We start from the raw sequence: 22,776 nt of genomic DNA, 5'->3' as shown, positions 1-22,776 counted from the left end.
TTTATTTATCAGAGTAAAGAAGACATTGCCATTAATTGCCTTCAAAATATTCTCCCTAGAGTTAAAACACTTATTCCATCATTCTTTCTACTTTCTAAAGTAGTTCTGGAAGCTCTTTTTGTGTCTTGCGCTGTTGTGGCCACCTTGATGTTCTGAATTGATTCAAAAGGTTTTAACTTTCATGGTCATTTTGACTTTGGGGAAGAGCCAGATCGCAAACGATGCCAGATTTGGGGAATAAACTGGGAGATGACACACTGTCTTGTTTTTATGTGACAGAAATTGCTGTAAAGATTTTGAATCAACTCAGGACATTGTTGCATCCATGACAGCACAAGAACACACTCACAAAGGAGGACTTTCCAGAATTGCTTCAGAAAGTGACAAGAAGGATGGGGTAAGTGTGTTTGAAACGAGGGAGAGTATTTTGAGGAGGGTTAGTGGCCATGGGTCTTTTACTGTTGTATTTAATTTTAATGTTCATTGTACTTTTTGATCACATCGCGTAACTATTAGCCATCTCGAAAACCAAGAGCATGTATGAGAAAAAGAACTACAATGAGAGCCTCGATGGCTTTCGGGGCTTGAGGCACTCACTGCCGCTGTTTGTTGTCAGTCCTACCTGAGCCTGGCTGTGCAGTCTGGACAGAACGAGTGTGTTCTCGGTGTTGCCCTGCACTTGCTTGATGATTCAGACTGTTCTCCCACAAACCCCCTAAACTTCAGTGTCCTTGCACAAAGCAGACCAAGCTCAGAGTCTCCTCTACAGGATGGCTATGAAGATTCGAATGGAAACTGCTGTGTCACAGAGGGCATACTGCATCCGCATTCTTCGATTAAAAAATGAATCTATCTCACGTACAGGCCACACACCCATAGTGTAAGTGTGCAGGGAACACTGATCCCTTTCCATAGCTTTTTGTAATCGTTCACTTTTTCCTTTTGGGTGTAAACCTGGCAAAAATCGGTTCAAAGCTGATGTTCATAAAATAACACCTGAGATTCATAAGTGGTGGAATATCTCCAACAAGTTTTGGGTATTAATTTAGGTTTGACTTGCAGAATATGCTTTGGAAGATAGAAGAACTGGTACCATTATAGTCAATTTTCAGATGAGAAAACGGAGTCTTAGGAGCCTGGTTATGCCTGAAGAATTCTCTTTCTTCTCAAGACCTAGGCTGTCTCCAAATTATATCAGAATTTTTAGCTGAGCGTGCCTATAATCCCGGTATTCAGGGAGGCTGAGGCAGGAGGATCATAAGTTTGAGCCCCACCTGGGCAACTTAGTGATTTAGCAAGACTGTTGCAAAATAAAAAATAAAAAGGGCTGAGGATGTAACTCTGTGTGAAAGCCCTGGGTTCATATCGCCAGTGTGGCAAATATATATAAGTAAATAAATAAATATAAAAATAAAGGTTCTAGAATTTTCTAGACTAAATTGATTTCACTCACTAACAAATTCACTTTTAAATTTTTATTAGTACATGTTTGCAGTATTTAATGATTACATTCATCCTGACAAGAGCGTTCCTTTTTTTTTTTGGTACTGGGGATCACTCAGGACCTTGCACTTGCAAAGCAAGCAGCGGGACAATTGAATCCTGAGCCCAACAAGCACTTTTTAAAGAGGCTGTTCAGTGGGTCTCTAGATCGTTGCCACTGATACACTAGTAGTGACAAGAGGTCATGGTTGACTTATTTCCACAGGGGCCAGGCATAGTGAATGTAGTCAGAGCCCTGAGCGTGGATGAAAAGCAAGGATCTGAGGCCCAGATGTCCACCTTCTGTCTGTGAGAGCTTGGCTAAGTGACTTAATTCTCAAGCCTTACTTTCTCAACTGAAAATGTGTGAAGTGGGTCTTTTGGCCAGGATAAAAGGAGATAAAAGGTGGAAAAGCCCACACACAAATGAAAAATAACAGAGGCTCCACACTGGGAAGCCATGTAAGTTCTCTGTAGAAGGAAAAAAGCAATTGCATAGATTGAAGCTACAGCCTAGTTCCATGATTAGCAAAAGGCATCCCCAAGCTGTCTCCATCAGAAACATCAATAAATCTGTTCACAGAAAAGAATGTTGTGCTAATTTGGTTTCATTCATTTTTTCCCCATATAATATGAAGCTTATTTATTTAGCACTCTTTTCAGGAAAGGCCAGAATGCTGTACTTTGAAATGATTTCCCAGAAACAATAACTGCACATGTGTATGTTACACAGAATTTTCAGATGGGCAGGGAATATAGACTTATGGATGCAGAAAAGGAATTCCAGCCTAAGGACACCAAGAAAGAAAGAAATAAAAAAACAAAGAAAGAAAGAAAGAAAGAAAGAAAGAAAGAAAGAAAGAAAGAAAGAAAGAAAGAAAGAAAGAGAAATTTATGATCCTCATTTTGTAGGTAGAAAAGTGAGAGAGCTAAGAGTATTTGCTGGCCGTGAGGAAAAGAAGAAAAGCTGAGTGAGCATTAAGAGATGCATGCTTCTAAAGTTATCTCATCAGTGCCTTCCTCTTTATTTGCACTGAATGGTGCTTACATTTTGTGTACATCATACTAACAGAGTTTGCCACAATTAAGTCAGGTGCTGTCACTACCTGTTCACGACAGCTTGCCCTCACGCTGTAGGGTGTGCTTTTTTCCTGCTTTCACTTGGCCTAAACTTGCTTTGCAGAGCCTTTTTCTTTCTGTACCTTTAATAAAACTTTACTACCATTTAAAAAATAAAATAAGAATCAAACTTTTTGTATCCTTTTCTTTTAGAATGTTGAGGATACACTTCCAAAATCTGCACATTTTCCACTCTCTCTGCTTCCTTCAAAATTCTGTGAATAAGTAAAATTGACCATGTCTATCTATACCCCAACATGAGCAACTTCTTTTTTAGTTTGTATCGTGTGCTACTCGTGTCATCATTTATTCCTCTGTGTTCAAAAGAAGGTCTCCAATTATTTCTGTTTCACTCAGAATTGTGAGTTTATCTGTCTACCTTCCCCAAAGCTGTAGCTCTGACAAGTGCCTTCCACCGTGCTTGGTAGTAATGGAAGTACTTAATAAAAGATTATTAAATGCAGAGACAAATGACTGAATTACTTCCACCCCTGCACTTGGGCTCCTTTCGTCTGTGTACCCGGCCCACAGTAGAAGCCAGCATCTCCTTGGTGCTGGAGAAGCCCATGATCTCCTTGCAGCAGTGAATGATCAGCCTCTGACCCTTGTCCCAGTGCCCTGCAGGGGTGTGCCCACTGCTGGCCTTTGCTAAAGACCCCTGGACTGACTCTTTGACAGAATGTAGTGTTAATACTGCTCCTGAGCAATTCATTTCTTGTTTGAACACTCTCCGAGGAGGTTTTCCACACCAACATTCCATTTCATTGTTTTCCATAATTGATTATGTGATATTTTATAGTATCTTGAAATTGGTGAGAGGGCAGCTTCGAGGGGCTTTGGGTGACATAGATTTTGTGCAGTGCTATGAATAAGAGGACAGGACAAATGTGATGGCTGACTTGTTAACCATCCCTACATATGAAAGGGGGCAATTTTGAAGATATTTTTTTCTTTAGAAAATAGAGTTTTATTGTGTAACAGGAAGAAAAGGTCTAAAGGAGCAGGGGAAGTGGGAGGGGTAGGGGAAAGGAAAAAAGGGAAAAGAAAAAATATGAGAAAAGAAAAAAATGGAAACAAAGTCTTTGTAAATAGGGAAGGGTGGAAGGGGTGAAGGGAGGGCAGAGGAAGGGGAAAAAAATAAGAACCAAGGTACATCATGTAATGGTACAAGATCCCAGTGCTGAATGTAACTGTATTTTACCTAAAAATGTACCAATAAACTTAATGGGAAAAAAAATGGAGTTTTAAGGGATGTCAGCCAGAGGGAAGAGGGGAAAGCTAATCTAGTTTGGAGCAATTCTCCTGGTGCTAATGCCACTGACGAGCAATTTAGGGGGGATTTGGGAAGTCCAAAAGGGGGGCGAGTGGAGTAGAATTCCCATCGCGTATCAAACGCTGTCACTAACAGTTAGCAATACCATCTCATACAATTCTGGTTATCAGCTGTGATAAAAAGGGGCCTTATCTCAGAATCCTGGTTACTCACCAGAGAAACTATTTATACCAGTATTATAGAGGAGAGCATAAAGGAATACAATTCTGATATTGTTATCACACACTACTTCCCACAGCCCAGAATGTTAATAATTAGAAATGTGCGCTTTCTCATACCTAGACTGATCTGGCAAACAATTAGAAGAAAAATGTGTAGCACTTTCTCAAACCCACATTCAACTTATCAACACTTTTCCTGCCTCCTTCCCTTTACCTTCAAACAGTCCAGCAACTGAGCTGTTCTTTCACTTTCCCTCTTGCAGAGGCTTTTGAAAACTGACATAATGAATCATTGTGTTCAAGCTTTTAAAAAGATACTTTTGGGAAAACATTCTCCTGAATTGGACTGGTCATTTAAAGTGGACATAACCCCATTTCTTATTTCTGACTATTCGACTTGGTGCGCCAGGCCCTGTGTTAGAAATGTGGGTGGAACAGGTGACTATGATATAATCTCTGCCTTCAAGAACTCACATGATTGAGTTCACAAGGTTGAACTCAGTGAGACCCTGTCACAAAATAAAAAGTAGGCAGGGGAGGCAGGGGATTTAGCTCAATGTGACAGCCTCGGGTTCAATCCCCGGTACTCACACTCTAATAGGGGAGACAGAGGTGTGAGTCTCTTATGTGCAAAATAAGCTCACCAGGGCTTCATCCCACTCTGTTTCTTGGGGAAACTTCAGGGGGGGTCAGACAAGGGTCTGTTTAAGCAATGCTTCACTGTGTGGAGCCACTTAACAAGACCTTCCCTTTTTTCCTTCTCAGGAAATATCTAATAGGAACCACTCTTGGATCAAAATGTAATTGAAAACAAAACCAATGATTTGAAGATTATTCAAATCACTGTAAAAGAAGCCCAGCTACTATTTAATTTTATTTTTCTTTCTAGTAGAAAGAAAAACATCCCTGAATGTGGGTCATCATTACTTTTGGGGACAATGATGACATTTACTGAAGTAGATTCACAAGTAGCAAGAGAAAACTGAAACTCCCCAAAATCCAAGTCTACTTAAAGAAATCTCAATGAGAAGCTGCTTTGGGCAAGAAAAACACAGCACTGCTTTCTCATTCTTTCGTGTTTTTATAAAGAACATTGGTGATTATCTGAAACCTCTATAATGAACTGCTACAAAGTCCACGAAAAAATGATTTCACATTAACAATGATTAAACAAGCACTAAAAACAACACTGTACAAGAGAACTAACAGCCAGTAAAACTCCCAGTCAATTGTTGCAATACTCAATAGATTTATAACCGCAAATTCTTCCCTGCTCCAAGATAACAGCCAGAGATGCCAGAGTGCTTTCTACCTGGGTGGCTCTTGTTCTGCAATACAAAGAGAGCTCAGCTACTGTTGCCCCTTTCTGTTTCTCCATGGAGCAACAAGGGACTTTGCCCCCTCGGGATCCGAACTCTCAAGACGGGGAAGCAGGGGACAGAGGGTTTAACTGCATGATACTTGCCTCTTCTCTTCCATTGCCAGCAACCCCTTTGGGGTTTTCACTCAACTCTCTTCCCATGTAGGTCAAGACTGATAATCTCTCAGAATCTAGGACCAGCATTGTCAGCACCTTCTCCTTCTTGCTGTAATCCATCACATATACAGTTACTCGAATTATCTATTTTGGTCATGTGATTCCTTTGGGATATGATCACCTCCCAAATTCTCCAGAGACTTTACTTCAAAGATCTCCAGCAAACCAGAGCTCCCTGGCCAGGCTGCCTAGGGTGGTGAGGCGTTGCCAGAAGCTGGAAACCATGGCAACCTGTGTGGTTACAATGAAGTACCGAACAGATATCACCGTTTCTATGGGGGCCCAGTAATGAAAGATGGAGAAGCCTTCTGTAAATGGTCATTTCCCAGCAGGGTGTGAGTGATGGTGCCTGCCTATAATCCAGATCACAAGTTTGAGCCCAACCAGGGTTAGTGAGTGTGAGACCTCATCTTAAAAAGGTTGAAAAAAAGAAGGCTGGGATAGTTCAGTGCAAAAGCCCTTGGTTCAATCCCTAGTACCACCAAAAAACCCAAAAAAACAAAAACAAAAAACCAGTCCTTTCCTTCATCAACTGTCTTAGTTTTTTTTTTTTTTTTGGGTACCGGGGATCGAACTCGGGTCCTTGCACTTGCGCAGCAGCAGGTAGTAAAAGCATTAAGCTAAATCTCCGATCCCTTTCATCAACTTTCTATCACCTTGCATCCTACCCACCCCCACCCCGTAAACACCATCCACATCTGCCACGGGAATCCTCAGAACTTGTTGCTACCATTGCTCCTGTTAGAAAGCATGATTCTCTCCGGCACTGTCTTGAAAGTTTGCTTCTAGAAGCTTCCTACATCCTAAGAGGTAGGGAGGGCTTTATGGCTCTTGCCAACACATTTAAAAAAAAATAACAAATAAATAAAAAATAAAAGCTTTATATGCATGAACTCATTTAGTCTTCACAACAACTCAGTGAAGCCGGACATACGATGATCCCTATTTTACCAATGAGGAAACCGAGGCACAAAGGTTAAGTAACTTGTCTAATGTTGCTCAGTTAAGTAACAGTACCAAAATTTTAAAAGTTCAGGATCCTAGCCACAAGAAATGCAGAATTTCCCCTACCTAGAGTACCCATCACTACCTGATGCCATCCTAAAATCTGCCTCCCTCAGGAAGTCCTTCCTGGTCACTTCCACTCACACTTGCCAATCCTGCCTGTCCGCTTGTAACCTTTGTAACAGGTTAACCTGACATTGGGTGATTTCAGTTCTGCTTAAAGTCTTAAACTAGAGCTCAACACTTCAGTCTGTGGACTTAAGAAAATTAAATTGTGAGCAATAATCTTTCATTTAGAGACCAGATTTTTGACAGCTCATCTATTGTGACACCATAAATCAGAAGTAGAGGGAGGTAAGTGGCTGTCTGATCTTGGACATCTCTATCTTCATTTCCAGGGAAGTGTGGTGCTTTAGTCCTGCCCCGGCCTCCCATGATTGTTTTTATTTTGTTTTCTGTTTCCTCAGACAGGGTCTCACTATGGAATTCAGGCTGGACTTGCACTCACTGTGTAGCCCAGGCTGGGCAGGAATTCATGGCAATCCTCCTGCCTCAGCCTCCTGAATGCTGGGATTACAGGTGTGCACCACCACACCTGAGTACCTTCCCATGATTGGCAGTAAAGTGTGGAGTGGAATAGCAGCTGGGAAGCGTCTGGCAGAGCTGTCAGCAGAGAGGGAGACAGAAAAGGGAAGAGCCTTGCCCCCGGATTACTTAGCAACTCCATCTTGAGTACCAGGCACAAGACACTGCAGGCCTAGACCTCAGGAATCCAGGAGTCACTCTGTCACTCAGGGCACAACAGTGAGTGTTCACAGCCACAGCAGTCATCAGCAATGGGGCTCCTCAAATCCTTTGTGTAAGGGCTCAGGGCCTGTTTGCAATTGGGGTTATAGAGCTTGCCTCAAAACTTGCACAAGGCCAAGCAGGGCAACTTAGCTGTAAACCGTGTCAAGATAAAAAGTAAAAAGGGCTGTGGATATCATTAACTAGCTTCTGTGTTCACTCCCCAGTAATACATGAACACACATGCATGCACGCGCACACACACACACTTACATTTCTTTCAAAGTTCAGTGCCTCCCTGGGACGTTTCATTTATTTAGGAGATTCATATACTTTGTAGAGGGCTGGGGATTTAGCTCAGTGGTTCTGCTGCCTGCCTCACAAATGGAAGGTCCCGAGTTCGATCTCCCCCCAAAAAAACCACACAAAAAAATATACTTTGTAGAACTTACTTTCTAGAGATGTGACTACAATATTCCTCACACAGTATAAAGATGTGTGATTACTAGAGAGGAAATGTCACTTTTTTCACTTACCTAAAAGTGAGGTAATCACATAAGTAGAAACATCTTTGAAGTTTAGAGATAAAACTCCAGTGCCTGTGTACATTGAGTATCACTATTGAGAAACACATCATCAAGAGTATCTAATTCAGCCAGTTTCTCTAATAGAATGGTAGCTCTGTTCTCTGAATATGTCAAAACAAAAAGACAAAATTTTGGCCAGCTTTTAAAAAATCTACCTCTTAATTATATTTCAAAAAACTTCTTGTTGAAATATCAGTTCATTATACGGTAACTGTGAGTTCATCATATTTAATGGCCAAATTGAAATTTTCACGTAGCTGTCCTGATTGAATTCTCTGTTTCCTCAGTCACCATGTGTGACCACATCTCATTCTCACCATCTGACCATGTAGGCACTAAAAGGTAGAGAGTTTTCTGCTTGTGGTTTATGGAATCAATCCTGTTCATTGCTTCAGTCAAAGCATGACTGTATGCAAAGACAGAAAAGGGGAAGGGAGGAGGCTCTTCCACTCCCTGAGGGTTAGCTATGTGCACCTTTCCCATAAGAGCTGTCATCGGCATGGTGGTCTGAGGAGCTTGATGGGGTGATTGATTGGTCTTTTTGGTAATAACAGAGCTTGAACCCAGGGCCTTGAACATGCTAGGTAAGCATTCCACTCTGAGTTACTTCTAACCCCCCCCATTCCCCCCCCCCCAGGGTCTCAGTACATGCTCGGGCTGGCTTCAGACTTGAGATCCTCTTCCCTCAGCCTCCTAACAAACTGGGATTATGGGCGTGCACCACCATGCCTGACAATAAAGGTGTTTCTTGCATGAGTCTGCAGTATTTTGCAAAATAAAGAACACAGGTATTAGCATATTGATGGACTTAATGGTCAATCTAGAACTAGTATAAAAAGTCCTTTTAGGTTTAAGGGCAGGGTTAACCTTAGAAAGTTGTGAGATTATACCAACAATAAATAAAACAACAGAAAAAAGTGATGTAAGATGGGCGTGCTGGAACATGCCTGTTATCTCAGGACTCCCGAGGCTGAGGCAGGAGGATGCCACAAGTTCTAGGACATCTTGGGGTATATAATGAGTTCAAGGCCAGCCTGAACTACAGAGTGAGACCTTGCTTCAAAAAAAGAAATTAGTGGGGCAGGGATTTAGCTCAGTGGTTTGCTTCCTACCTCACAAGCACAAGGTTCAGAGTTCAAACCCAGTACCCTCCCCCCAAAAAAGAAATTAGTGGTATATGCTATGAAAACTTGAATGAATACATAATCTAGTTCTCATCTTCAAGAAACTTACAAATGTCTTGAAGAAACAAGACAAATGCAAACTAATTAGTCCATACAAAATCTTAAACTGTGGAATAATTAGAAAATAGGGGCTATAGTATAGTTCGGTGGTAGAGCATTTGCCTAGTGATTGTGAAGACCTGGATTCAATCCCCAGCACCACACACAAGAAAGAGAAAGAAACTCAGAAAGAGAGAAAGACAGACAGAAGAAAGCAAAGAAAAAGGCAACTGAATGCACAAATCCTTAAGGGCCGGGGAGGAGTTTGATCCCTGGTACCAAAAAACCCCCAAATCCTTAAAAAGCGATGTGAAAGCAATTTACAGCCGTGTATATGTATATGTAGTAAAAGACGAATAACCAAACACAAGTAAGTGGGTATAAAGGCAAAATAAAAGTAGGAAAATAAGGTAAGCCAAGAATTGGATCAGTCCCCAAGCTAGGCACCCTAAGTATTGTCTCAGATGTGGGAAATAGTCCATAATTTGGCTCCTTGTAGCTACAACATTATTACTAATGTGACTTATAGTTCACATGAAATCAAAGCAGTTACTGTCAAAATAGCTTCTCCTCCTAAGTTCCATGCTCCTAAGAGTAGCTCCAGGGACCTCCCTGGAGGTACTGAGAGCCATCCACACTAACGCCCTCACAGTAGGTACAGTGCTGAGCTTCACAGTGTTCCTGTTCATGCCCTTAGTGGAAGCAAATGGCAAATGTTAAGAGGAGCCAGGATAATGGGACCCTAAAGCATGATTCTTTGCTGGTCTGTTGTATTTCAAAAGTGAACTGAGATCATCTAGAGGCAGAGAGAATGTGTATCACTAGTGGCAGTGTTAAACACTAGAATAAGATACCTGGCCACGAGACTCCCAGGCCTGAGCTCCAACCCGGGGAATGGGTACTTTCCATGTGATTCCTTAGGCAAAGAACTCAAAGGCACTAACCACCAGCTGCCCTCACAGACATTGTTTCTGTCAAATGAGATGAAATAAATGTGCCCGGCCTGGTGAATAGAATAGTCCACAGCCTACAAATGGTAGGGAGAGCTCCATCTAAATAAATAAAAGAAGGAAAAATATACCAGAGGAGCTAAACAAAATACAAAGGAAAAAATTTCAAGTGATGGAAAAGGTTGATAAACTAGAAAAGAAATATTTTAGAGTAGATTAATGTGATCTGTTTTCCAGTACTTTCCCTTGCTGGGTTATTTGTTTTAAATGACCGCCCCCTCCCCAACCCTGTTACCTGTTCCCCAGATCAGAAATCTATGTGTAAGTAAAGCAACATCCTCATATGTCTGAGCTGGCAAAGAATAGTCAAGCAATAAACAGAATTCCTTTTAAGAACGACACATTTTTGTTGATTGGCTTGGAATATCAAAAAAGCATTTTCGAACACGGTGGTCATGTTCACAGCATGGTCATGGAGTTATGTTTATAATTCATGTTTTCTAGTTACTGCCGACTGATTAGCAAGGCACCAGCTACAGGAGAATTCCAGGTGTGCAGCAAACTCATGCTCTTAAACACCAGTAATTAAAGCATAAATTAAGGAAGGTTCTAGCACCCTCCACCTTCTGAAATGCACCTACAATCCAGTTTCTTGGGATGGGAGGATGGAGAAGGAAGGAGAAGGTGGAGGGTAGTCTATAGGGCATGTTCTGTGTGCCGTAAGGTCACTCAATACAGTTTCTTCCTTTCCAGAGTGCATTTCAAAACCTTAAAAACAAAAAATGTTTAGAGGCTAAAATGTCCTTGGTTCCTTTTTGGCTGGCTGCTTCAATCAGGCAGTTGGCCAAAGGAAGAAAAAAAAAAAAATCCCAGTGGCCTAAATATCACTCACCAAAAATATAACTAAAATTAGGGCAGAAGTAAAGATGAGGTCCCTAAGGACTGGTTAGTGATGGGAATTCTCTGGGTACAAAGGCTCCCCAGAGAGTCCCTCAACCCTGCTCCTCCGGGACGGACTTGTTCCTTCACACAATTTCAACTCCCCAGGCTGAGGGTGGGCTTAGTCTGTACCTTCCAATACAGAAGATAGTGGCAATGGAGTGTAGAGCTTGGGGAGTCAAAAGTTTGGTCTCAAAGTGCAGAAAGATTATTTCTGGGTAAACCAAAGAGTGTTTGCATTGTGAAAATGTTTCAATAGCATGTATTAGGAAATATTTATAGTGTCCCAAACACAGCATGTTAACATTAATAATTCCTACAGAACTTCCTGTCCTTGGTACTGGAAATGGCATCCTCTCTCAACACCCCGACCGAAGACACCCAGCACTCAGCCGCTGAATCACACTCTGCTCTGGTCCTGGGTGCTTAACTACTACATTCTTGATTAATGCTGAAAGGATCTGACAATTATCTTTAATTCACCTCTTTCATTTTGCAGAAAGGGAACTTTGGGGTGAGTTAGCTTGATTTCTTTTTTTTCTCTTTTTATTCTTTTAATGTTGTGATTTGATCTGAAGTACTTCTCCAAGGTTCCTGTGTTAAAGGCCTGGTCCCCACCCGGCTGCATTACCGGAAGGTGGCAGGACCTTTGGGTGGGGGGATCTAAGGGGAAGAAGATAGCTCTTGGGGCTGTGGCCTAGAGCTGGATATTGGGACCCTATCCCCTTCTCTGTGCTTCCTGGCCACCACGTGGTGAGCAATGCTCTGCCACATGCTCCTGCTGCTGTGCTGTTGTCACATCACAGACCCAAAAGTAACAGGGCAACCACAGACTGAAGTCTCTGAAGTCATGAGCCAAAATAAATCTTCCTTCTCTTGACTGTCTCAGGCATTTTGTCACAGTGACAGAAAGCTAACAATAATGTTGTCCCTATTTATGTCCTGCTCAGATCTCTCAGTCATCCACTGCTGCACTGTGACGGCCCTGGCTTCTTGGGGTTCCTTCCAGTTCTGGCTTTGACCCCAGAAGACCCACAGGTAGACTCCGCATTGCCAATGTGCCCAGTTACAACTGCTTGTAGCGTGGCACAGTGGAGTAAAGGGCTCCTACATCCCCAACTAAGGGCCCAGACCTAGAAATGAGGGACAATACTGTCACGGAGACACTGCTTACCCATATTGTACAGAGCAATTTTGCCCAAGGTTTTGCTTACCCTAATCAGTGAAAGGAAGTTCAAGGTAAAGATTTTAAGTCAAATTACATGTGCTAGATTTTTAGCAATATCGTATTTAGCTCTATTGCCATGTGCATCAAGAGGGCCCACCTTATAATGTATGTCCCATCACCTCCGCTTTCCTTTTCTTTCTATTCCAGCATCAGGGGGAAGAACATGTGGGCTGTCCTAACCTCTTCCAGCCCCCTCACACCCTGCACCCACTCCCTTCTTGAGATGGAGCACGGTCCTGCTGAATCTCTCCCCAGCAGAGGAGGACTCAGTAGGTTAGTCCCAAGCCAATCGCTTCACATCTTGCAAATTTCCAGGATGTCTTTTTCATTCAGTCTTTGTAAACTTCACAGCTATTGGGTTTATAACCAAGTGCGATGATGATGGGTTTATAACCAAGTGCACCTCAAGATCTGGAAGAGTCTACACCTGGCATAGATACCCTGATATGCAGAATACAAGTTCTGGTTATTTTCATGTAAAATGGGAGACCCTCCCTTTATACCAAAGGACTGTTTTTCTCATGGAGATGAGTGGAAAGGAAGCTCTACTTCCCTCTCTAGAAAGAAAGGAGAATCCTCTCCATTGCCTCCAGGTTTCACACAGTGGAAGTCATCCTCAATTTAAGTGGTTGGTTTGCTTTGTGTTTTATTCCAAGTGTGGAAACACAGAAAATGGGTACATTCTTTATGCAAAGAAATTGCCTACATTTTTCGTGTGCATATGGCAGTTCCTGGAGGGAGAGTATTCGGAGACAGAGAAGTACAGCTCTTGTGTTTTCACAGGTGTCTTTATGGTCCATCATGCACACGCATACTCATGCTTGGGTGCTACATGCTTGGCTGTTTGACAATGTGCTGTGTCCACAGCCTGAGCTGGGTGACTGTTGGCTGGAGTAGCTGCTTCATTTGTGTCAAACAAGAAGGTAATTCAGCCAACTCATTAAGTCAGTTGATGTTTTAATTGAAGCAGCTCATGGTTTCTAGACTGTGTAGGTAGATACAAGCCTAGACAAGGCTGTAAGAACACATCCATCACGGCACAGTTCTGTTTTTACGCAGCTTGCCATACACACTCCACTGCACTTGAGTGTTAAGAAGCATTATGGGATGGGAGGGATTCTGATCTTTGGAGTACCAGAAATGGCAGCAACACGAGCATAAGATTATAACATCAGTTTATCTGATGTCCTGGTCATAATGATGTTGCTCATCACAGCAAGCTACAAAGCAAAGGATTTCCAGGGCCAACATGCAATACTTTTTCCTATTATTTCTTTGGACCAATTAGGGCTCTTTCTTGCCAAAAAAAAAATCTTATAAATCTCTGTTGACAAAGATTCAGGACCTTTCCCTAGAAGATACCAAGCAATAGCCATAGCCCATGCATAAGAGAGCGTATCTAATAACAGCCCATCAGTGCAGACCCATGGTGCTGAGCTGAGTGGCCCCTGGGCAGCATTGCTCAGTACAGCTCCCTGGACACAGCAGTGGACAGAACACAGCAGTTCAAACTGAGGACTCTGGGCCTCTATCTCAGTACTATTTAGTTGCTCAAAAAGAGCTCACACTGAGCCTGACTGTGAAAGAAACTACTCCTCTTCCTTACTGTGATCCGCTCGCTGCCTTCAAGAAAGGAGAGAAGAGTTGAACCCTAACATCTACGGACCCTAAGATGCCCTCTCTGTGTGTTAGGTTTAGTATACTCCTTTATGCTATTTTCTATCCACTAGGGTTCTCCACATGAACTTCTGAAAGTTCTTCTATTGACCAGTATAAATCTGACTCAATCATCTAAAAAGACTTCAGATTTTTAAAACAGTCACATTTTCACATTCCACATGTGGCATTTCAAAGAAACACTCATTTAAAGAACGAAGTTTGGGTTGGAGCTGGAGTTATAGTTTTTGCCTAGTGTGTGTGAGGCCTTGGGTTCCACCTCCAAAACCACAAAAATAAAGAATGAGGTTTGATTTCATTTTGCAAAAATTTGGCCTCAATGTACTTGCCTCAGACTTGAACTTTACACATTTTCAAAATGTGGTTTGAAAGCAAGGGAAATGAAGTCTAGGAAGAGTCCAGAGCGCAGGGGCATTGCTGGTCACCTGCATGGCACTGTGCCTGGCAGAAAGGCTTCCAGGTGAGGCGGAGACAGGCCCCTCTCTGCCCACAGGCAACCAAGAGAAGTGGAAACTGCAGGTGGGAGCTGCAGAGCTGCTGTGGCCCCAACATTCACATCTGGGAGTTGGAAGCGCTCCGGGTGTGCTTGGAGCCTATTCTTTTTTTATATATATAGGAAATGTTTAGCTTGTTGACTCTTAGTTTTTACCTTATTTCCAGGACCCACGTAGCTCATTAGCTCAAGGAAGAATGCATAGCATTTTATGAGCTGGATGCACCAAGTTACTACTTCCTCAGCAGTTTGATCATATCTTTGTTTGTTTGTTTGTTTGTTTCTCTCTTTCTAGTTTTAGTTCAGTCCTGGGGATTGGACCCAGGGTACTCTACCACTAAGCTATATTCCCAGTTGTTTTGTTTTGTGACAGGGTCTTGCTAAGTTGTCTAGGCTGGCCTCAAACTTGAGTCCTCCTAACTCAGCCTCCGAAATCATCGGAATTACAAATGAGTGCCACCATGTCTGGTCACAGAAAGTTTTGACAAAAGGAGGAAGAGCAGGTACTTCTGATTCCTACAGAGCACAGCTAGTGGATGGACACCTTTTAATGCAGACATCACTAAGCTGGGAGCGGCGGTGCAAGCTTGACATCCCAGCTCTCTGGGAGGCTGACTAGACAACTTAGCAAGATCTTGTCTCAAAACAAAAAGGGGGACAGGGAGTAGCTCAGTGCAAAGGCCCTGGGATTCAATCCCCGGCAACTGCCCACACCCCAAAAAGACACGAACTGGTTTAGTAACATCAATACATTATACTTTAAAGCAAGTTATCTGCCTGTATTCAGATGAACTGAATTCTACTTTGAACACATATGATTTATAAAACTATAGAAGAAAAGCAACACTACCCATAATAGAAGAGCTACCTATTTTTTCTAATGCTTTGGTTTCCTGGGAACTGCTGAACAAGCACAAGATTCTAACACTAGGAACGAGAGGCACCAGGAAACCATCGGTCCTGACACTGCAATCCGAAGGCCAGGGAGCATCCGTCTCCATTCACACTTGAGCTGAACAGTTCAAGGCGGGAACTGCCAATGAGCTCCCGGATCAATATGGTGAACTATGGAAACTGATCTTATCCCAGAGAGTGCATTAACGAGCTCCTCTCTGTGACCTTTGCCCGCTGGTATAAATTAGACTCCACCGCAAACCACATTCTTGAATGGGGACCTTCAATATTTGCTTGCTTTTAATAAAGCACACTGCAGGCAGACCTCAAAGATGACTACCAAAGACTACAGTGCATCTTTTTACAGAGGAGCAGGTCCTGCAGAATTAGTATATCATGTTTGAAATTATAGGCAAGATAACATAAATGCAAGCTTTAAAATAAGGCTTAAGAAGCACTGTTTTTTTCAATAAAGGCGTTGAATGTTTCTAAGCAAGATGCCCTAATTCTCTCAAAAAAGTTCAGGAAGATACAATGTACTTGCTTCTTGAACTTCCCCCTCCTACACTTCACCTAGGGATCTTGTGATAAAGCACATTGTGCCAGGTTGGGGGGCACATACCTTTGTAAACCTAGCTACTCAGGAGGCAGAAGCAGGAGGGTCACTAGTTTGAGGCCAGCCTGGGCCACTTAGCCAGACCCTGTCTCAAAATAAAATTTAAAAAGTGTTGAAGATGAAGCTCACTGGTAGAACATGTGCCTGGCATGCTCAAGGGCTGGGGTTCGGTCCTCAATTTGGGAGAAGAGCAGTGTGACTCAGCAGGTATGACACCTATGACTTTGCATATCCACTGAATGCCATTTGAATAAAAACTCAAGGAAACTCCAGCAAATAGATGCCCCCCATGTGCGTATGTACGACACACAGTCTGGCACACACACGCACACACCAGGCATATCGAGTGGAACCCTACACACTCCAGTGGCCAAGCTGTGGAATGAGACAGGCCAGGCGCAAGAGCAGGCTCCTCCAGAGACAGTCCAGGAGGCCTGTGTGTACTCATGCCAGGGACTGAACTCCCTGAGTCTTATTTTCTTCCGGCTCAGCCAATTTCTCAATATTGGCATAACTCACCCCCCAGTGGCTGTGAGGATTAACAGAGCTAATGCATATGTAGAACTTAAGGCAAGACTTGGGCTCTCTAAATAATAGCAATTGTTAGACCGCATCACTGCCCTACTGGTTAGAACCAGCTCCTGACCTATAGCTCAGCCCAGTAAGACAAAGCCACTCGTGTGTGTGAGTGCGTGCCCTGGGAGGGAACGCAGGTTCCCGTGCAGGGAGAGCCGTGCCTGTCAGTGATCTGCACCCTCCTCCTTGCTGTCCCCATGGCCACCCTGGCCTCGAGGACCCCAGCCCCACCAGGATGGCACCCTTGACTCAGCTGGATGAGGAGAGGGGTCCTCACTCCCCTGGGAGCTTCTCTCACCATTCTGTGTATTTGCTCATTTGAAAATTCTAATTTGGGAAATGCATTCAGTTGGTATGAAACTTTAATCCTTAGGAAAGAGTAGATGATTATCACAGGAGTAACGATATTTAAATCGGTGGTTTTACAAGTGTGGTCAGGGGGTTGGCGAGGTTAAAACTATTTTCTCAATTATACCAAGCCGTTCCTCGCCCTCCTGACCCTCCACCTCTCTGGAGTGTTCAGAGGGCCTGGAATGCGATGACATCATCACTCTGGCGGCAGATGGAATGTATGCTTGTAAATCCTGTGTTTTAACTATTTCTCTGTTTTAACTCCTGATACATTAATATTGATAGATAAAACTCACGGAGGGCCGGGGGCATAGCTCAGTACTAGTGTGAGTACTTAGCCTGGCCTTGGGCTCCATCCCTCATATAACCAAAAATATATTTAATTTTTAAAACATGGGGTCGGGGGGCTGTAATCCCAGCACGCTTGGAGGCTGAGGCAGGAGGATCACAAGTTCAAGCCCATCCTGAGCAACTCAGTGAGATCTCGTCTCAAAACAAAAAACTTTTTTGAAGGGCTGGGAACGTAACCCAGTGTGAAGTCCCTAGGTTCAATCCCCAGTACTGCAAAACAACAATAACAACAAAACACATAAACTAAAGGTCTTTGGAGTCCTTTATCATTTTCAAGAGGACCAAGTGTTCTGAGACAGAGATGTTTGAGAACAGCTGCATTAAATCAATATCCATCATTTGTAGATCATCACAAATGAATTTTGGTTAAGTTGAAACTTTGGCGGAATAACTACTGAGCTCAAAACAGCAACAATAGGGAGCAGGGAATAGGTGGTGGTGGGGGAGCCAGCCATAAGTAACACAAAATGGGCTGGGAGACAGGGCAGCTGCAATCACTGTATGCCCCTGATTTTGTCAGATGGCCGTTCCCTGCCTATGTTTAGATTTGCCAAAGCAATGGCTTTGAGTCTGAGAAGAAGGGATGGAACAATGACAGGATAGCTGGCGGGGGGTGGGGGGGGGCTTTTTCTGAGTGTACAAGGGAAAGTTGTGAATGATCTGAGCAGATCAGTAGGCCCAGGACAATAACTGGAAAGACATATGGGACTATGGAAAAGAAAAAAATTGGAGGACTACAAGACGCTTCCTGGAGGTAATGCGTATTTATTTATTTGTTTGGCAGGCAACTCAAACAGCTACTATGGCGTCTGGAAGAAAGGGACTGGACAGCCTATGTTCACAGGCAGCACAAGGAGGTGTAGGGTGCAGGGGAAGCGACAACAGAAACTTGGAGAAAATACTCTTCAAGGATTGGGAAGGAGCTCAGCAGAGATAAGTAGAATAAGTAAGAACAAGGAATTCTGGGGGTGTGGGGACAGCCGGGGAGGTCCAGTGGGCAAAGAATGAGGCTGAGACGTGCCCAGAAGCCCATGTACAACGCGGCAGGCTGTGGAGACCCAAGGGGAGGAGGCAGGCACAGGGGCCACGTTCAGAAAGGGCAGGGTGGTGGCAGGTGGTCAGCCGGCTGGGGAGGGGCTGTGTCTTGTGTGTGGACTGAGGAGAGCACCAGTGAGCAGGGAAGACTTAAGATCTGGCAGGGGATGAAAACCTAGATAAACAGAGAGAGAAGTGGGGTGTGGGCCAGGGTGGGGGCCCCGGAGAGGAGGGAGGAGAAAGCTACTGAGCTGCAAGCACAAATGCAGACCTTCCTGGCCAGAGGGCCTGGAGGGGCAGCGCGTGCACACGTGTGTGGGAACAGCCGTGTGTGCGTGGGTGCAGAGGGTGTGAGCCAGTAGGGAAAGGAACGTTTGTGTTTGTGAGTGTGGACTGGAAGAGACAGGCTGGGCGCAGGGCTGCAGCAAGGCCGACATGGGCTGAGCCACGGGGCAGGAATCGCGTGAATAAAGCCCCTTCAGCTCCTGCAGAAGCTGAAGTCTACCCTTTGTTTGTATGCTCCCAATTTTAACTCAGGTCAGGGTTACAGAGAGAACAGGGACACCAGTTTGCTGAGCCCATATCCCCCTTAGGAGACTTCTATTATTGCACTCACCATATTGTAAAGTCATTAAGTGGACTCTTTAGTTCTAAAAAAGTTTCCGGAATACATTCTCTCCCCACCCTCATACCTTTCCATTAATAATAGACTCAATTATTTGGCATAAATAAGACTTGTTTGGCATCCTAATGAAAGGAAGGCTGAATGTCACTTAAACACAGTGAGTCATATGGGTCCTTGTTGCTCTTCATTTTCCCTACCCTAACTCCAAGCAACGTGCCAATACCTTCACTAAGTAGTTAGTGTTTGACACAACTACCCATGAGTAAAACCATCACTCCTGTCTCCTTCTCATCCTTCACGGGTGATGAGGGACCACACAAGGCTCACCTTAGCATCACACCCAAGAGGAGGTGAGAAGTTACATAGGCTCAGATTGTGTCAAAGAACTGTTTGGTGACAGATTATCAAATGCATACTGATTTCACCTATTAGTTTAAACAATAAATTGTGTTGGTTTTCAACGGATGTTTCTGAAATGTAACTCCTCCTGCCTCAGCTTCCCAAGTGCTGGGATTATAAGCATGCACCATCATGCCTGGCCTATTTTTAATTTTTATTTGTTTGTTTGTTTGTTTGTTTGTTGGTACCAGGGATCGAACTCAGGACCTTGCGCTTGCGAGGCAGGTGGTGGAACCACTGAGCTAAATCCCTGGGCCTAATTCTTTATTTTGAGACAGGGTTTCACTGTGCTACTGAGTTGCCCAACCAGGGCTTGAATTTGTGATCCTTCTGCGTCAGTCTCCCAGACTGCTGGAGTTACAAATGTGCACCACCACACTTGATAACAGGAAGGGCTTTAAAGCATTAGTTAAGTAAGGAGAAAACTGACATTTCTTGAATATATGCTATCCAACAGGAACTTGATTCGTGTTCAATCATTTAATTCCTGTTAAAATCTCCAAAAGACGTTAACACCGGGTTTTACACCTGAGGAAAGCAAGCCTTCGGAAAGCTGAGAGTCCTCTTTCCACCCTTTAGGCAGAAGCTTTGCTGGTTATCAGGAGCAGCCCCTCCTGAGGGCAACACCTGGGCTACTCCTGCCTCCTATCTGCAGCTTCAAGTCACCTGTCCGGATGCGAGCCCCTTCAGATCGGGCCCTGTGACAGAATTCGCACTGTGTTAGATTTTAGTGCTGTTTAGCGCTGGTAGTATTATTTTATACCTAGAAAACCTAACTGTCTTGTAGTAAATGTATTTGGTTTCTTGTCAAATTTCCTATTTATGAATCTAGACCATTCTGATATCACATTTTTGTTATGACAAAAATGTTGATTTTTCTCATACTATCAAATCAATGAATTAGAGAGAGGTACTACAAAGGGTTTAATCCACTGCCAATGAAATTGCTTGCTATAACTTGTTCTTCACTAGGAATAATGGCAGATCTATGACGTTTATGTGGATGAAAGCTTTGAGTTTGTCTGAAAGCCCACCTAATAGGGCTCATTTAGATGTTAAACAGAAATAACATTCTTAGAGATTCTATCAAACTGCACGTCATTTTCACACATCTGTGATCAGCTCACTTATGTGAAGTTACAAACTAATTTAATCTTTAAAAACTTAGAATTTTCCCCTTGAATCTGAGCTTCAAAAAGAACACTATTAAGATAACCCTTGAGCATCCATGGGAAATATTCGTGATCTCACCATTATCTATGGCGTAGGGAAACAGGTGTGATTTCCTGAGGGCTTAACCAGACGGGAGCAGAGAACCACTAGCAGGGGATCGTACTACCTGCTGATCCTCAATTAAGCTGCTTGGCTACATTACTACTGCTTTTTTATTACATTTGCACAATCATTTAAAATAAAGATTTATAATAAATATATAATATGTAATAAATAAAATATGCTCCTCAAAAGCAGAGGTTTTTGTCTATACTCTTCATGTGGAATTGCCAAGCTCCCCAGAATGTTACCTGACTCACAAGTGACACTGGAAATGTTTACTGAGTGAAAAATAGAATCTCTAGCTGGTGTTGTGGTGCACTGCTGGGATCCCAGCACTCGGGAGGCTGAAGCAAGAGGATCGATGTGAGTTGGCCGGCCTAGGCTGCATAGTGAGCTCAAGGCCTGCCTGAACTAGGTAGTGAGACCTGCCTCAAACAAACAAACAAACAAAAAAATCCCTGGAATCTCAAGAATATCTGACCAGCACGATGGTAATTAAACTGTAAAAAATACATACAAAGATGTCTGGATTTCGTGGCACAGTGACAGTTATCAGCCTGTACAGGAATCCTTACAATGCATTAAAATTCTTCATCTTACCTATTTGAATTGGTTAAAAATCATGTACATTCTCATATTTAACTTATGAATTACTTAAGACAGATAAGAGAATTTAGAGGAAACATCAAATGAGCATTATATTGAGAATTGCTTGGATAACAAGAGAACATTTGTTGCTTAAGAGGCAGTTTGAATAAATTCTTTGAGATAAAATGAATTGATTTGAATTTCAGAAATATAGTAAGTTGAGTTATTGTATACCTTTCACCTTTCTTTAAAAATTTTTTCATACTCTGCTTCTACCATGTTTTTAGGTAAACCAACAGAATTAAAGTTGCTTACCTAATGACATTAAAGTCATAATTTACTGTTGTATATGATTAATTGCTATATGCAACCTACTGTCTCATTTAAATCTGAGTTTTGTAAAATTTATTAACTGACAGAAAAATTCTGACTTTTTGCTTTCAAGTGAAGATATTATTTTAAAAATCATAATTTCAGTCCAAAATCATTTACAGCAGAAAACTCAGAGGAATGCAGACTAAGTCTAATTTTTACAGTATAGCTTTTGTTAGAAGGGTTATCCTAATTCTGCAAAAAGCCATCAATGCTTTCAGGTAGTTCACATACATTGTTTTATATTAAAAAGAGATTAATAAGTGCAAAGCTTTGGGGGTTTACAGCCAATGTTTTGAGGGCTTAGGTTGAGAATCTGACAACTAATTATAAAAGCCTGACTAGACTAATCAATTATTCAGATCAACATTAGGTACCTATTATACACAGGAACATGGGAATTGTGTCTCCCTGAAGTAATGTACTAAAATTATGAGTCTAAAGCACTCTAATGCAAAATGTGAAGACATAGCAGTCTTATTATTAAGACTCATTCCAAAAAAGGAATTGACTTTCATGTGTACATCAGACACATAGCAGGTATTTTTGTTTGACTCCTATTTTTTGTAATTTGTGGGGGTTTTAATTTTTAATTTTATAGCATTGTGGATCGACCCCCAGGTCTTATGTGTGTTAAGCAAACACTGTAGCACTGAGCTACACCCCAGCTCAGTTTTATGTTTTAAAAAGAACATGTTTGTGTACAGTAGCCCAAACACAGCACAAACAACAGAAAATCATTACTTTGCTCTTCATAAGGAAATTCTAGAATTATATGATAATAACTTATAGAATGTAAACATATTGGGCTTTTAAAGAGTGTATCTATTTTTTTCAATTCTGTTTTCAGTATTTCTCCCCTAATCCTGATATTTTTCTAGACTCATGAAAACAAAAATTTCCTATTACAAACAAGCTTTTGAGGATCAGTAGCCTGTGAAATAAACACTGTTCCTTCCCTCCAATGATATTTTCTTCCTCTCTCTCTCTCTCTCTGACATGTAGAAAAGAAAGCAAGCCCTTAAATACATTCAAACCATAAGAAAACCAGAAATAGACACAACCAGACATCTGCTGACAAACAGTGACAAATCCCACTGACACTGCAGTGACCCCCCAGTTAGTCAAGATTTAATTAAGGGGCATAATTAAGTCAGTGGAACAGAACACTAAT

General features: G+C 42.5%; 1 protein-coding gene across 8 annotated transcripts in view; it reads right to left on the bottom strand.

The window, feature by feature from the left end:
* Nr5a2 (nuclear receptor subfamily 5 group A member 2) overlaps positions 1-22,776 on the bottom strand; it is a 137,697-nt gene that overhangs the window by 65,452 nt on the left and 49,469 nt on the right. The window lies entirely within an intron of this gene.

The sequence above is a fragment of the Heterocephalus glaber genome, unplaced genomic scaffold, assembly GCF_053883595.1.
Source record: "Heterocephalus glaber isolate CG9 unplaced genomic scaffold, H.glaber_assembly_v1.0 deba00001600, whole genome shotgun sequence".
Classification (NCBI taxonomy): domain Eukaryota; kingdom Metazoa; phylum Chordata; class Mammalia; order Rodentia; family Bathyergidae; genus Heterocephalus; species Heterocephalus glaber.
The sequence above is the reverse complement of the archived record's forward strand: the minus strand, read 5'-3'. Positions and strand labels throughout refer to the sequence as shown.